Source organism: Sinocyclocheilus rhinocerous, unplaced genomic scaffold (assembly GCF_001515625.1).
Source record: "Sinocyclocheilus rhinocerous isolate Xijiao unplaced genomic scaffold, SAMN03320098_v1.1 scaffold562, whole genome shotgun sequence".
Taxonomy (NCBI): domain Eukaryota; kingdom Metazoa; phylum Chordata; class Actinopteri; order Cypriniformes; family Cyprinidae; genus Sinocyclocheilus; species Sinocyclocheilus rhinocerous.
This window is the reverse complement of record NW_015641608.1, coordinates 1,130,306-1,141,193: the sequence shown is the minus strand read 5'-3', so window position 1 is coordinate 1,141,193 and position 10,888 is coordinate 1,130,306. Positions and strand designations below refer to the sequence as shown.

The 10,888-nt window shown below is 37.0% G+C and overlaps 1 pseudogene; it reads left to right on the top strand.

Moving 5' to 3' along the window:
* The window catches only part of LOC107755224 (pre-mRNA 3'-end-processing factor FIP1-like), a 33,271-nt pseudogene that overhangs the window by 21,916 nt on the left and 467 nt on the right, over positions 1-10,888 (top strand).

The window sequence follows — 10,888 nt, the reverse complement described above, 5'->3', positions numbered from 1 at the left end:
CCAAATACACAAAATAATGTTCTTTTTAGCAGCATCATATGACCCCTTTAAACCTACCTCTTCCATTCAGTAAAAGAGGCCGTTAAGACTATTTCTGAGGCGAAATCTGCGTCCGCGTATTTTTCAATATAAGCTCTTTTCAGAATATTTCCGCCTTCCATGAAATCTCAAGATACTACCAGACTCAAACAATGAATGATGACTTTACATTTTTAATCTTTACTTACCATAAACCGCCTTTCACTCGCACTAGCTTCCCTCTGAAGACGCTGAGAAAATGGCGACTTCTCGCACTGGTGTCGTCAAGATACGTCCGATGTTAACGTGAAGTGCGTGCTCTCTTTCACGTCCGCGTTCCCAACCCAGCACCACTGGGTTATTGATCAAGACCAATTTTCAACCCAAAATTGGGTTAAAACAACCCAACGTCCTTACCCAGCGGTCTCAACCCAGCGTTTTTTAGAGTGTACTGAAAGTGCTATTTTCTTTCCAAAAAAACACACTTTTGAACAGCAGTGCATATTTTGCAACTTGAATGGAAACATATAGTCATTTTTATAACCTCTATTACCATCTTCAGAAAGCAAGCAATAGGCCAAAAAAAGACATTTTAGTTTAAATAGCATAACGTTTAAATGGGACACGTATTTGCTACATTACCTAATTAGCATAATTAATGAATTGTGTGCTAAAACAACCCAAACAGCACATGCAAAATAAATTATACTACCAGTGGGCACAACATTTTCTTATAGCAGACTGCTTTGTGATAAATTGTCACTACCAAAAGGAAACATCACATAAATCTGAAGAAAAAAAGATGCCCATGAGATTGAAACAAGAAAGTTATGTAACTTTAAAAGTTATGGGACTCAAACATTCAGTGTCCCTCATGACAGAGATGATTGACTCTTCCTAAAGCTGTGATTGGCAGCCTTCATGGAGTTTATGGGACAGTAAAACTAGGCTGCAGCTACAAAAGCTGTATCGCTCTGTCAGAGTCGTTACTTCTGTCTCTATTCCTGCCTGCAGTATGTAGGGCAGCTCATCAAAGTTTCACCCCAGACTTAGAAGAAGAGAAATCAAGACAAAAGCACTAAACTCCCATCTGCTTCAGTTAATCCACTGTGACTGTATTTCTTCTATACACACAGAATTACTTATTCAGTTTGATCCAGCTCTTTTAGCTCATCCCTGTGCTTGGAAGCTATCAAACGTGTGTTTAAGGTGGTTAAGTGTGTGTGTGTCTTTGTACATGTACTTATTTGCTTCTCAGCTCTCTGACGCTATAACTTATCTTCTTAGGTCTAAAATACGGTTAAAAAGCATCCCCGACCCAGTCAAATGCCAAATAAGGCAGAGAGAGACACAGACAGGGTGGCCATGTTTGTGCCTCCAGCCTCCTGTTTACAGGCACCCAGAACTCCCCATCCATCTATGCCTCATACGCCTCCTCCCTTTCTCCCCAAGACAAACAGCCAAGTCTTGGCCTGTCTATCTCCCCCTAACTTTATTTCTAGATTCACTCCCCCTCACAGTTTGACAGGCATCATCATCTGCAGAACATTTGTGTGGTTCAGTGCCAATTGTTTTATTGTGTGTGTGTGTGTGTGTGTGCAGTATATAGTAAATAAAATATAGTAAATAAAAGGGTCCTTTCCTTATACAAAGCCATGAGGAACACCCCTGAAATGCTCTCTGGGAGATCATTTTAAAATTATTATTAATTTTATATATTTATAATGTATTATTTATTTAAAATAAATAATATTTATTTTATTTTAAATGTATAAATACACACAGGCACACAATACTATATATTCCTAATTTTATATGTATTTATATTTAAAGACACATTTTTGGAATAATATATTGCATTATATATTATGTTGTACATGATATTGAGGCTAAGCATTTAAAGTCCTATCTTTCTCTCTGTTGGCATTATTTTGTTATATTTTCATCCTCTTTATCTCTGCTTCTCTGTGCTATTTTGATACTTTTTTTCACCATCTTCTGACCCAGCTCCCTCAATTTTTTTCCATTTCCTCGTCCTTAAGTTTGCTTTTTTCCTTCTTTTTTCTGTTGTTTAAAGAATGGTTCTTCTCACCTCTCAGTCTCTCTGCCAAGTCCAAACATCCTTGAAGGATTTTCCGTTCATCAAAACCCTGCCAACCAAGGACTGTATAATTCATGAATCACTTCCTCTCATACCATCACGCCAAAAAACTAACTATTCTTCTTTTTCTCTCTCTTTTTCTGTCCTCTCTGTCACGTGCATGCTCGTTTTTCACACTTAAACATCACATGCTGGGAGTATATAGGAAATATAAAAGGTCCTTATACAAATCCCTGAGGGACACCCCTGAAATAGCCCACAAGGCTCTCTGGGGCATCATTTCAAAAGCACAACACCATTCCTTCTGCTTTAAATGTATCATGCTTTGGCTCTCGAGTCAACATAAAGAATTCACCGTCCATATTTAGGAAGCCCATTTTCTACAACTTTTTAGGGAAAAGACAATTATTTTATATTGAAGGCAAATTGCTTTCATTGCTGGGTTTGAATAGATGTCTTGAGACTTGTCATCCACATGTTGTGGAATATCAATAATAATTGTTTTGTTGATACGTTTGCTTACCAGAGCAATGCAGAGCAGCCTACTGGTTGGGCTGCATCTTTGCACAGCCATTAGTGTGAGCCCATTAGGGTCAAATTCTGCAGTGATTAGCTGTCTTAATTAGCCAGGCGCTAATTAAGGCTTATCTCAGGGGTGAGATGAGACTGTAACTGCCAGATCATCTAACATCGATTATCATAAATTCCTCCTCTCATCTCCTTTTGTCTGTTCTGCTGTGTATAGACATAGAACAAGAATAAGGGAAAAAGACATACTGAACATGTATTGTAGCTGGCTGAATTTAAAAGGGTTCATAAGCAAGAGAAGAGAGGAAGTGGGATAGAGGAAGGAAGAAAAACAAAGAGAAACCAGAACAGCAGCATCTTTTCCAGAGATATTATTAGAAACTGTGCACTCTTAACCAACACCTGTCCACAAGGAGTTCTGTTGGATACGATTTCTCTTACACACACACACTTAACTTCTACTCCTGCAGAATGCCCCGAAAGCGGGGCAGGCAGCCAGGGTTTATGGATCACCAATTGTGTGTTTGCCTGAGCTGTATCTGCTCACATACTCCCACACAAAATCACACACTGCTGGCACATTACCGGGCGCATGCTGCACTTTGAGTTAATGCCAGTAACATCAAACAATGAGGAAATTGAGCTCAGAAACAGAGGAAAGTCGTTTGATCATTGTGAAAAGTTCTGTCTACCGCTTTTTTCTCTTACTTTTTGCCTATTTTGTTGGTATGCTCTATTTATTCCTTTCTCTTTGTTGTTAGTTAAAAAATAATGGGGTGTTGGTGCTCTGTGTGCTGTAAGAGCAAATTACTCTATAATTTTAATTTAATATATATTTTTAACACTCTTTCAGTTTTGTTCATAAGGTCAATTTGGGCAAAGTAAATCATATTGCATACGTTTCAGTTCCACTTTTTTCGTGAAAGAGAAAAATTGTATAGATTGTGTATGTGAATCCATATGATTTTAAGAAAAACAAATCAAGCTATTTTAAATATTTAAAATAGAACTTTTTTAAATAGTGGATGATTGAACCACACTATCGACACCAACGATGTCTTTCTGATCACAGCAGTGGATGTTTGGTCTTTGCTGTTAGTTAAAAATAATGGGGTGTTACTGCTTTGTGTGCTGTAAGAGCAAATTACGCTACCATTTTAATTTAATATATAATTTTAACACTCTTTCAGTGTTGTTCATAAGGTCAATTTGGGCTAAGTAAATCATATTGCATACGTTACAGTACCACTTTTTCCTGAAAGAGAAAAATTGATAGATTAATGTGTATGTAAAGCCATATGATTTTAAGAAAAACAAATCAAACTATTTAAAATATTTAAAATATAACTTTTCAAAATAGTGGATGATTGAACCACACTATCGACACTAACGTTGTCTTTCTAATCACAACAGTGGACGTTTGGCAGGAGGCTATGATCGACGCTCAGCTACATCTTACCCATTCTCTGCAGGTATGAATATTGAAAGTTAATAAAAGATATGCACTTCACCAGCAATCTTGGGTAAAACTTAGTAATGAATATATTTTGTTGAATGGTTGTTCTAAAAAGTCTTCTTTGCCAGTTCTAACCTAATAATCATATTTTTTAGAAATTCAAAGGTTAAGCAATACATTTTTGACTTAAGGTAAATGAAATCTATTTGCTAATGGAACATTTTGAGTTTTCATTGGCTCCTGAATTATGTGTGTGTGTGGGAAAGGAAACCTCGTAATGTTTTGTGTTTGTGTTTTAAGTCTGTGTTTGAGGAACATTTCCTTGTGGATTTTCCTAACATCTTGTAGCGAATAGTGAGAAAATATTTAATTTGGAACCCGTATTTGGAGCGTCTTGATTGGAGCATCCAACACCCTGGACCGCCAGTCAAAAGAGTGAAAAGAAAAGTTTCTGCTCACACAAACATAGTCAGACTGCCACACACATCACAGAGCTCTGTACATGTGAGGATGCATGGGGAAGCGTGCGGTTGGTGGTGACTACAGAAGGTTAAACTGCATACAAAGTTTTAGCATACTCAACACTCTCTCATCATCACTACACATACACACACACACACACACACACACACACTAACACACACACATCCTGTTAAACTGTAGAGGGATACGTTTCCAGCCACTAAGCATAGAAATGCACTGCAAGCATTTCCACTGCAGTCCAGCACACATCATTATTGCAGGCAGAGGTTAATAAGGATACACACACAGAAAAAATGAGCATGTCAGAAAATCTGCTGTGGCCTTGTTAACCTCTACATGTTGTAATGATTTGGTCGTACTCAAGAGGCTAAATCGGTTATTGTCACTGTGAGATTTCAGTGATTGTTGTATGCATATTTGTGTGTAAAAGAGAGGCAGAAAGCAAGCAATAGCTGTTATAGTAATAGCAAGCTGTTATCCTGCCATCTGTCTCAAATGTGCAGTTTAAATATGCAGCAAAAATGTGCTGCATAAAACTGGTATGCCTTTAGAACAGAATTAAACTAGGTTTTTATTATAGTTGTTGTGTTATTGTAAAATGTAAGATTTTAGGTTAGGGGCAAGCCAGATTGATCTCAGTTTTTTTGTGTGATATCTTTGATATTCAATGCCACTATTGTAATTCATTATTTTGTGTGTGTGTGTATAATAATGAATTATTATATATTTCACACGTTTAACAATTATTAATATTAATATAATATAATAATTAAATACAATAAATTATCAGTTATATATTATCATTAAATGTTTGATATATTTAGTTGTTCTGACAATAGATTTCAATAGAGGTGTATTTCTATCAACAGAAATCAGTACATATGTATTTCTTAAATAATATTATGTCTCTTTTTTCCAGGTGTGTATTCACCTGCAGTGGGCATGGCTTTATGGTCAGGTGTGATAGACAGTGGAAAAGCATGGGAAAACTACAACCGCCATAACAAAGAAAGGGTGAGAGAGAAAACCAGAGAAAGAGGACACAAGAAAGAGCGGGAGAGAGAGCGGTATAGAGAAACAGATAGAGAACACAGTCCGTCCTCACAAGATCACAGAAGGTAAGACAGCCAATCAGTCAAGACAGCCAACGGTCTCAATATAGCAAGGTTAAATGGACCTTTAATTAGAGCTGTTTTTAAGATCTGTGCAAGTGTTTGACTCGTGTCATTCTTAACCAGCATTACTTCCATTCCTCTGTGAAACACAAACTAGAAATTTGTAGCCTGCTGGTTTTTCTTTTTCCATGCAATTAGTCCACAGCGGATGTAGAGCTTTTTAAGCTTCAAAAATGAAGCAAAAGAATTATAAAAGGGCTATATTACAAGACTTCTGAAGCCATATGACAGCTTTGTGTGAGGAACAGACAGAAATTACTCACTCATAGTGATGATCAGATCGAGTAATAATTTTTTTTTGTGAACTGAATCAACTGTATTCATACTGTATTAATTTAAAAGACCAAACTTGACAAAACATATTAACTCTTACAAAGCTATCGTGTAGCACCAGAAGTAGTGAAATAGAGTCATATGGACCATTTTTATGGTTTATTTTATGGTGCATTGCATCCTTTTCAAAGCTTGGCAACTTCAGTTCCCTTTCATTGTAACTTAATGCAGCAAAGTAACCAACACATTCCTCAGAATTACTGCTTTAATGTGCCACGGAAGAAAGAAAGTCATACAGTTTGGAAAGAATTTTCACTTTTGGATGATTCATATTTCGTTACACCTGTCTGTCAGACTTATGAAGTCAACATGCTCTCGCTCTTTTAGATCATCTCTCTCTTGCTCTCACTTCACATGAACATGAGATAACATATCTCGATGTCTGAGTGGGTATATTCTCTCTTGTGCCTTAAAGGTTGCGTTTTAATCAAAAAGTGTCACAACGTGCTAAATAAAATGACTTCCAAATCTCAACATAAGTCCTCTGACTCACTGCTGGGCCTGTGCGAAGACACACACACACTTTTGGCATGGTACCACATAAACTAGGACTGACGTTGTCACACACAGCAGCACAGGCCAAGGCTTTGAGGGTATGTTAGCGGCTTTGCGCCTGGGCCATTGCTCAGAGAGAGCAGAGAACCTACTGACCAACATATTCGTTCAGCTCTCAGATCCTCTGTCTGATATACACTGACAAATCTCTGTCTTCTCTATCACTATACTATTTCAGGGGTGTCCCTCATGGCTTTGTGTAAGGACCCTTTATATTTACTATATACTCCCCACAAGTGATGTTTAAGTTATGTTTAGAAATACTCCAAAACACCACATTGCATTGATTTTAAACTTTAGCCAGTTTAAAAGAAAAATGCTACTAATAATTTTTTTTTTTTATATGCAGACTTCACAGGACATCTTGTGTGATCTAAAGTAAATGAATGAATGTAGATGATATACTGTAGAGTTAATTTTTAAGTTGAATACATGCATTTGACAAAAGTACTGTAACTAATTACACTCAAAACATCACATTTGTGGCAAATTATATGACTTTTTAAAATATTTTTGATTGATTGATTGATTGATTCTTTTATTACTTTTAATATTAAACTAGTACCTTTGTTATGATTAATTTGTTTTGCCTGATCACTCATGATAGGATCACCAAAGGTTAAACAGGGCTGAACTCAAGAGCAAGATAAACACAGAGATATCAACAACACCTGCACTGACAATCTGCCACACTAACTTTTTCCTTCTTTTCTCACTTTGCCCTTTCCTTCGCTCAATATATCTCTCTTTTAATCTGATTGGTAATGCTCTTAGCAACTGGTTGGACATTTGGTGAACACATGTCCCCTAGATATGATCTCATTCCTGTGGCTTAGAGAGAGGACTGGTCTGTCTTCAGTCCAGCTGGCATGACACCTACATACCCACACACACACACACACACACACACATATGTATTTGTGGTTTACGGGGACTCTCCATAGGCGTAATGGTTTTTATACTGTACAAACTGTATTTTCTATTGCCCTACACCAACCCTACACCTAAACCTACCCCTCACAGGAAACTGCTGGCAATTTTTGAATTTCATAAAACACCGTTTTGTATGTTTTTTAAGCCTTTTGTTTTACGGGGACACAGGAAGTGTCCTCATAAACCATATATACCTGTACACACACACACACACACAGACAGAGAGAGAGAGAGACTCACAACAAGTCTTACTCTTTGTGCCTTATTACATTTGTAAGTCCCAGAGGAACATGTATATGGTTCTAATCCTTATTAATAAATGGTATGAAAAATTTGCCACAGCATGTATAATACACAGATTCATGTTGGGCTTGCAGCAGCGGCTGCTAACAATAACATAGATATCATTTGACTAACTATGAGAAATGCACAAAGAGGAAACATAGAAGTTACGTACAGGGATAGTTCACCCAAAAGGTTCATTGCAGCAGAATGTTCATTTTTGGGTGAATGGTGCCTTTAAGTGAAACAAAAACATTTGGCTTTGTGGAGCGATCACGCACACTCCACAAGTGACCACTGTCACCACAAACTCTTTTGTCCCCTGTCAGCTAATTAGTGTTTCCAAGACTAATCTATAGCCCAGCACCTGAGGGCCGGAAGTTTCAACTGACTGCTAATTACAGACAGAGTGATCAGGTTATTGAGTTTGTCTCTTTTCTCTGTCTTTCTTTTTCTGTGTGAATGTGCATGGAGAAAGAGAGAGAATGTGGTTAATGTGTACTTGGAGGCATTCATTAGAGCAGTGGTTCTCAAACCTGTCTTGGAGTACCCCCTGCCCTGCACATTTTGTATGTCTCCCTCATCTATCACACCTGATTCAACTCATCAGCTCATTAGTGGAAACTGCAAGACCTGAAGTGGGTGTATCAGATATAGGGAGACATACAAAAGGTGCAGTGCTGGGGGTACTTCATGGAGAGGTTTGAGAACCCCTGCATTAGGGTACTGTACATCATAACGGCTGCAGGTTGAGCCATTTCAGAGAGATGCAGTGCGTTTGTCTGACAGTGACCCTCTTAACATGCACAAGAATATATATTCTTATATAATTTGTGTATGTTAACAGTGTTGGGGAAGCTACATTTAAACTGCAACTATTTAGATTGGAATATAAAGTACTTAATGATAAAATGATACCTGACAAGTGGAACATTTTAACAATCGGAATCCACTCAACATTTGAGCGCTTGGCATACTAATATAGTTATTGTTATAGTTATCTTTTTAGGTATGACCGAACCTTTTGTCTTATAGTTTCACAACTTTGTTTCATGGTTGTTTGCCCCATTTGGAGTGTGGGAAGCCTTATTAGAAGTCAGTGTACCATCAGTGTACACTGGCCTAATGGTTAGGGAGTTGGACTTGTAACCCAAAGGTTGTGGGTTTGAGTCTCAGGTCCGGCAGGGATTGTAGATGAGGAGAGTGAGTTACCAACCCCCAACTGCTCCCCGGGCGCCGCAGCAATATGGCTGCCCACTGCTCCGGGTGTGTGTTCACAGTGTGTGTGTCTGTTCACTTCTCACTGCTGTGTGTGCACTTGGATGGGTTAAATGTAGAGCACAAATTCTGAGTATGGGTCACCACACGTCACGTCCTTTCCTTCCTTCATTAGCTTAGCAACATGCTAAAGACAAACTCTGTTGAAAACAGTTGCCATGAAGAGTGTTTTTTGTGTGGTGTACAATGTTTCAGCCTATGTTGAGCATTCCAAATGATCACTTGTGTAAGGTTCTTTGACAGTTAGGATGCTGCCTTAAAAGGCAGCTACCTATGTAGCTAACGAGTCATCTCGCTCTGTTTTAGAATAGACTGAAGCGCTCATTATTCCCTCATTATTAATAAGTGTGCTTGTACATGTGTGTGCAGTGTGGAGGAGTGTCTCGACACAGGGATCACAGTCATTATGGAAGCGAGAGGTACAGGGAAAGCTCGGGAAGAGACGGAATGAGAGACAGACATCGAGAAAGACGACACAGGGACAGGAATGAACAACACAGATCCTCACACAGGTAATGCCAGGAAAATTCACCAGGGTGCCGGACAGTAAAAGAAAAATACCAAAGGTGACTAAAATGCCCTAGATGTTAGGCAGAAAAAGTCATTTGATATATATATTTCATAATATTCTGTTCTAATCCTGTCTAGTTATGGGTTTAATTCCTCTACTGACACCATAGTGACCTGTAGCTGTCATCTGTATTCACTGTTTCAGAGTCAAATATCGCTGAATCTCATATTCAGAATTTATTCCAACAGATCATTTCTGTATACTGACATTATTTAGAGCTTTTTCTAAATTTGATGTTGATTTTGATTATATAAATAGCATCCATAATTTTTCAGATAAATTCTATTTTATTATATTATTCTCTACATAGAACACGTGGTGTAAAAAGATTTTTTTATTTTATTTTCTTGAGCCCAGCGAGGAGTGCAATGTGGACCAGGAGAACCAGTCAGAGGCCACAGAATAACTCCCTGGCCAGCTGGTGAGCCCGTTTGTTTACCAGTAGGAGGTCTTTAGTGAAAGATCATTAGTCTCGTCACCAGTCAGAGCATGAGTAAACAACTGTGAATAGATTTTGATTAATCGTATGCCAAACACACTTGATAAGCCAATTTATGGTACCGTTTTAGCAATTTAACATTACATTTTTTAAAAATATGATTTAAAAAAGTAAAATGTGGTCAAAAGAGTACACTATTTTTAATTTAGAAATTTATTTATTCATTATTTAAAATTACTTTGTTTTGGTAATACAAAATGGTATTTTTGTTGTGCCAAATGTTAATTTTGTTGAAGCAAAATCATTATAAACATGATCAAGAAATGTAAATGTGTGTGAACCATGATTTAGTGTGGGGAAAGAAGAAAGAAATTAATACATTTATTCAGCAAAGATGCATTAAAGTCATCAAAACTGACAGTAAAGACATTTATAATCCTAAAAAAGATTTATATTGATTTTGATTATATAAATAGCATCCATAATTTTTCAGATAAATTCTATTTTATTATATTATTCTCTACATAGAACACGTGGTGTAAAAAGATTTTTTTATTTTATTTTTTTGTTTTGTTTTGTTACAGGTACTGTAAAACTACCCCTGATTAATTATTTTAATCAGGGATTAATTAATTTAATATGAATTAATAAATATTGTCACTTAATTAGGGAAAAAAGTAATTTTCTCACATATAATACCTATATAATATTATATATATATATATATATATATATA